Genomic DNA, 6,760 nt, shown 5'->3' with positions numbered 1-6,760 from the left:
ATGGAGTTATTTCTCATCATCTTGGAATATTTACTTTGAAAATGTTATAATTTAGTGACTTTTTTGAAAAGGTAATTTTATGGTAAAACAAGTTAGATATGTGTATACACACACATATATATATACATAACATATATAATAAAACTAATTGTGAGCTTAGATGTGCAGGCTACGTGCCGATCACTTTTCTTTTAGTTACTATATAGGCGAAATAATAAAATTTTCAGTAGTTTTGGTTTTTCAAAGGAAAAGAAACCTGAATTCATAGTCTGCCTCTTAAAAACAAACAAAACAGATCATCTAAATTTTGGCTCATCTGTGCAACTCTGGACAAGTTAGTGTCCTAAATTTCTTCAGTTGTAAAATATGAAATAATGGCAACATTGTTGTGAGCTTTGTTGTGAATAAAAGCATATAAGGTGCTTGGCTTAGCAGCTATTGCATGGAAAGAATATAACACAAAATAAACTATTATTTGATTTTCAGAATTTTTCTCTGAAGAACACATCCTTTATGTTTTGAGCCTTAGCAAATTTAATTCTGTTCACGTCATTTTATGAATCAGTAATGTCATTACCTCCCATGTAGATCAGAACCTATTATATTTGCTCCTGTTTAAACAGGGGAGGTGCCCAACTTGCTATGTCTCTTCCTTGCTATCTCTTCTCCACCTTCCAAGTTCTCCTTTTGATCAGATATATGCCTCACCATTTGGCATGGCCACACCACAGGCTGATAAAAGGAAACATACTAGTGAGTCTAGTCTTTTCTGTTAGCAGAGAGAAAAGCATATGGTCACAGTGCACGCAATTCTTCTAACTGGTGGGGAGTGGCTCATTTTTCAGTAATATTTAGTCATCAAAGACTCAATTAGGATTGCCCACTTCCATACTCCCAAAGTTAGGATGCTTGCTCTGTGTTTGATGATAACAGATCAAAGTTTCATTAAATTCAAAATGAACAAATAGTTCTTGACCTTTTATAACAAAACAATGTTATTTTAAAATGAAACAAGCATACAAAAATGATTCTATTGACAATGCATCTTTTCATCTGTTAGGCACAGAGCTTTTGAACTAATGGAAATGTGATGGCAAAATTTCCAGGGCATTCAGCTTTCAGCCACAGCACTTAAGGCAGATTACTGGTTGCTAAAATATGAATATAAAAACACCTGACTCACCAAATTATTTCCTAGAATAGTTAGCTGGGTGGAGGCTCGTGAAGTTAATAACTAAACCCAACCCTCAAGTCTATTGGCAAAAGGCATATTTAAGCTTAGTGACTCTGTATCCACCCAGAAAGATAAAGGAGCCTTTGATATCCTGCTTGGTTGACTGGAAGAGGAAAATGACTCATATGTCACCTGGAACACTGAATGAGTAGCCTGTATTGGAAATATTTTGAAAGGTAAGTGGAAGTACTAAACCAGTCTTTCAGACTACACTACAACAAGCCTGAGGCAGTTGGTGATTCAATAAATAAGACTTTTAAAGGAGAAAAAGTCTGTGCAAAAAAAAAACAAAAAAACAGAGCAGAGCAAATAGTCTTTGCATTAAGAATATGTGAGTCAAGTTATGCTGGCTTAGAAAAACGAATTATACGCCTTCATGATCTTCAGATAGACATATAATGTTAAATGACCTAAGGTAAATGAAGCATCTGTCTCAGTGTCTAGCTGGTATGGAATGTCACTCAGTATATTTCTTCCCTGCATCTCTGATCTTTCTCTTTTGTTTGTTGATTGGTTTAAAAGGAAGGATACTTTAAGGTATCTTTATATAGTTTCATATAAAATTCATGTTTCTAAGGTATTAGAGCCTAAAGTCTAGCTCTTCGTGTTGGTTTTACTATTAACAATAATAAAAAATGACAGCAAATTTAGTCATCTGTTTAAAATTCTGCCATACGGTTCAAAATTATTTGGGGACAGCATTTTGTAATGAAGACTCTGTAGCTCCCTTTGGTATACTTTCTATGATTTTGCTGAAACCAACCACCTGTACACATAGCTAGAATATAAATTTTAAAAATATCACTGGTCAGTCAATGTAGTTACTTAATTTTGAATGCTAAAGTGCCAAGTGTTGACATTTTAAGCTTAAAGTCAATCTTTCTGGTTCTTTTCTGGAGAAAATAGATATTAGCAAATTAGAGCGACTTTTCATCTCTTCAACAATAAATAATTGTTCTGGCTAGAAAAAAATGATTCTACAAATGTTATTAAAAGTCATTTCATCCTGAATAAGGTGATTAGTTCTCTGATGCATGACATGTATGTAAGAACAAACAATGTAGAATATTTGAGTGACACATTTTCAACTCCATCCAGTCACCCATTTCATGTTTAAATGTCATTGTATATATTTAGTACTTCATTAGACTTAATGAAGTTTGTATGAAATAACCTCAACATGCTTTTTGTTGGCAATTTAATAATATATAACTTTATATTTTCCTGAAGTAAATGTTTTCTTTTCTAATATATGCTATTATTGCTCTTTTAGAACAAAATAATAGTTAAAAAATAAAGGATTTATTGGACAGCATATGGTACAGAATTTTGACAGGTTGAATTTTAAACTCTTTTGAGAATCTATCTTCCTATTTCACACCCTCTTTTCCTGCCACTCCATTCCAACAAATACTCTTTTTAGGTAATTTAGTCATAGCCAATAACAACCTTGTTGTTTGGCCAGTCTAGCTACAGACAGGATGTAACTTGTAAGAAGGAGAATGACTGGTGTGCCAGAAAGATTGCCCTGTCAGCTGAGAAGCAAGTCTGCTTCTTTCCTTTGCTTTGCTGCTAAGTACATCTGTGTCTGCAGAAGTAGGCCACTGTAACTCAGGAACTTGAGGAGCTGTGACTGACACCAGGCCCTTTGTAAGGAAGAAGGGAAAGGACAGAATGCAGGATAATTGAATGGGAGGAATTACTCCCCCGCCAAAAAAAGGACAAAAAGAAAGGATAGTCTGAAGATTTCAAAGAGTTGTCAACTTTATCTTCTTATGTAGGGCCAGTGTGGGTGCATGTGAATGTGTATACAGGAAGGAACTGGTATTGTGAAATAACCCCAAGTACCACTGGTCAGCCTGTCTCCCTTTGAAAGACAACAATAAAAAACTACTTTGAATAACTTCATAACAGGAAATAACACAATGGAATCTAGAGAATCCTGATATGGAAAAATCTAAAAACTTTGAACAAAAGAACCTAAATAATTGTTAAAATAGTATGTATAGTCGAAGTTGAGAATATAGGGAGTTTTAGATACCCAGGCACTCAGTAAGATATTGAAAGTAAAACAGAGTCCACCCTTTGCTAGGTTTTCAATAGATTTTTATATTCTCATCTTCAAATATAATGATAAACTATATTCTCTTTGTCGTGTAACTTTCTTAAATTCAAATAATAGCCAAGGATTGATTGCATTGGTTTGAGAAAAAAAGTGTTGGTAGTTTAAAAGATCTAAATACTGAAGATGAATGGGTTACTCTAGGATTAAAAAAGTCATATTTTTACTTTAAATTACAACAAGTTTCTCTTAGTATTATGTCACAGAGATGCCATTTATATGACTAGTTATTAGAGAGCTATTCATTTATTTTGATATGTATCTACTAAGAACACTATTGTGAAAATCATTTACACCTACATCTAACCTAGATGCTTGTAAAAAGAGGATCCCGAAGTAATAAAATATCACAAAATAGTATCATGATGGAAAGTGTTAAGGAATAAGTTTCTTTCCCTCTCAAGGCTAACTATTTTCTTAATAGCCCATTAAGACCTACATTTCCCTTTTTTCCCTTTAGGCACAGAACACCTATGTTTGTCTTATCATGGATTCTTTTTTTAGTGGCCTTTGACTCTTTTTACTTGACCTCTTTTGAGAAAGAATGTCAGATAAAGGAAGAAGTGAAGGAAAGCACTCTAAGATGTGCTGCTGCTGAAATACATTTCAGCCATTTTCCAGTTTTGTCTGGTGGGAGGCTGGCTGGCTAATTGTCATTTGTGCCTAGTATCCTTGTTTATTCTGAAAATTTTTCAACATAAATTTTATTTATAAAATGCATCTCACTATTCTTACATTAATTCTTCCTTTATCACTTTCTTTTCCATTCTTACTTCCTTTGCTTCAATTTGATCATAATAACCCTCATTTACTGACACATTTTTCTAACTTTATTTTTATTTATTTATTTTTTTGTGATACTAGGCATTGAATATGGGGCCTTGCACATGCTAGGCAAGTTCTCCACCACTAAGCTGGATTCACAGCCCCTTTCCTACATATATTTTTTATATTGACAACTGTCTCCTTGGAAATTGGGAACATAATCATTCTCTTTTAGGGAGCTTTACATTAATGCTGTAATGTTTTGTGAATAATGGTTGAGATATTTAATAAATCATGTCTTTGAAATGATCACTAAAGAAACTGCCTTTTTTAACTTAAAAGAACTTCCAGCAAACTTCTTGATGACAAAATTGAACACAAGTATATTTATTTGCATTAATTCTGAAATGCCTGTTATGCTAATAGTGCATTGTATAAAAATTTCAAGCTATATTCAGTTGGGGGATAAAAATAATCTTCCAAAACTTTATTTCGCAACTGAAAACTCAGGTTATTAGATGACTATTTCTTTGACTTAGTCTTGTACTTTATATAGCTTGTAATGTAATCAGTTATGCAATCTTTTAGAGTAAGCTGGAAGGATATTGAAACAATAATATTTCAGCCATTCTTTTTCCAATAACTAGATTACACTGTTAATCAGCATATTCAAGCTTCCTTTTCATTCGTTTTTTAAAAATTGTAGGAAATACTTTTCAGTGTATGCTGTGAGAGATTTTATTATAGGATTAAAATCTTTGAGCAAACAATAGGGACGTGAGGCAGGGTCCAGGTATTCAATCTCATGAGCCAATATTATACTTCAGGTAATTCTAGAAATGAACTACATTTATTTTCTCCCCTCTTTTTAATGGCAAAAATAGATACGCTATAAATTTTTCATGCCATATCATGCCTTAGATCCTTCATCCTAGACCATCCTAACCATCCTGCTTCTACATTCAGGACACTACATTTTTGTGCTGACAAAAACTGCAAAAGTGATTTTTTGACTTATTGTACTTACTGTGTATACTCTTCATTCAGTATTTGTTGGATCATCATTGTGGCTTAATTTTTTTTTTTTTGAAAGGGGATACTTGTAACTCCTACTGCCACACTGATTTCTTACATTTGGCTGCAGATAGCTTTTTCTTACTTTATAAATGAAACCAAAGCACTAAATGGGAATGCTTTTAACTTACCTACTACAGTCTACAAATGTATCTGCTTCCACACATGCTCTTACAATTCTCTTTTGCTCTTAGTGAAGAAAGTGTCCTCTTCTTCATGAAGCTGATTCATTCACGCATATTCCTGACCACAGGCTCTTCAGTGTCCTTGTCTGCCATTTTTCTCTTCATTATTTTCTAAGGATCCCTGTACTCCTTCATAAAGGAAGATGTCTCATAGGTTCTGTTAGTTTTTTTTCTTTTTTTTTTCATTGTTTACATCACAAAGGAGTTCTTACCCAATACTCACTGTTAAGGACATCTGCATTTGCCTCCAGCTCTGACTGCTCTCCTGAGTTCTGTGGTGCTTACTGGATGTCTTTACCTATCTTCTTGAAATAACTAAATCCTAATATATTCAAAATAAATCAATTATAATCCAGAATTTTAAAAATCATCTTTGCTCCTGTATTTTCCTTGTTAGTAAATGGTACTGGGTTTGTTCAATCCTAAAACCTATGAATCATTTTTGTGTCTTTCCTCTCTCTTACTCTGTGGGATTAATAGTAACTAATAGTGCTGGATTTAGACAAGGTATTTTTCCCTCCAAGAGGACAAAATATATTATTTAATATCCACAATCTCTGTATTACATAAGTTGATATTATTATCGCTATTTTAAAATTAAGAAAATGGAAGCACAGAAGGCACATTAACTTGCTTATATCACATAGGTAGTAAAGGGTAGAGATGAGATCTAAACTAAGGCAGTTTAACCACAAGGCCTCTTAACCACACTATACTGGCCTTCCAAATGCCAGGATCCTAAATATCTCTTCAATTCATTTTCTTCTGTTCTTTCCCTCCTATTTTTGTTGTCTTAAATTGTGTGCTCCTTATTTCTTACCTGTGTAGTTCCTACCACCTGCTGCCCCATATCCATTTTCCAATATATGTCTTATTAATTAGTCCTCATCAATTTTATTTTCTGGGTGTTAGTGAAGTAAATTCTTTGTAATCTATTGATTTTAATCTTATAGTTATATATTTTAATTTTTTTCCCATTTTGTGTATTATTTTCTTCCAAAATAGAGATTATTTGTATGTTGTCCATATTTGCCAGCTTTTTTCTTGCCATCTTTGTTCTTATTTCATTTTATGTTATTTCCTCCAAACTGTCTTCTTTGTCTTCAACTATATTTTTATTTACTCCATTTTACCTTTTGTTTGTTCTAATGAGAATTCACCTTTGTGGTAGTTTCATCTTATTCTTTTATTCATTCCCAAGTCCCTAAACTTATTTCATCTGTTCTCTCTTCATCTCTTTTTTGATAATTTGTTACTTTTTCAGCACTGCCACCCCTCCCCCTGCCTTTTTTCCTTCAGAAAAGCCAAATTGCCTTTGGTTTCTTTAAATCTTTGTAAAACCATTTGTTTAAAAATGAACTATCTTTCTAGGAACAGATC

This window comes from Spermophilus citellus, assembly GCF_964194105.1.
Source record: "Spermophilus citellus genome assembly, chromosome: 5".
Taxonomy (NCBI): Eukaryota; Metazoa; Chordata; class Mammalia; order Rodentia; family Sciuridae; genus Spermophilus; species Spermophilus citellus.
Note: the sequence above shows the minus strand (reverse complement) of the source record.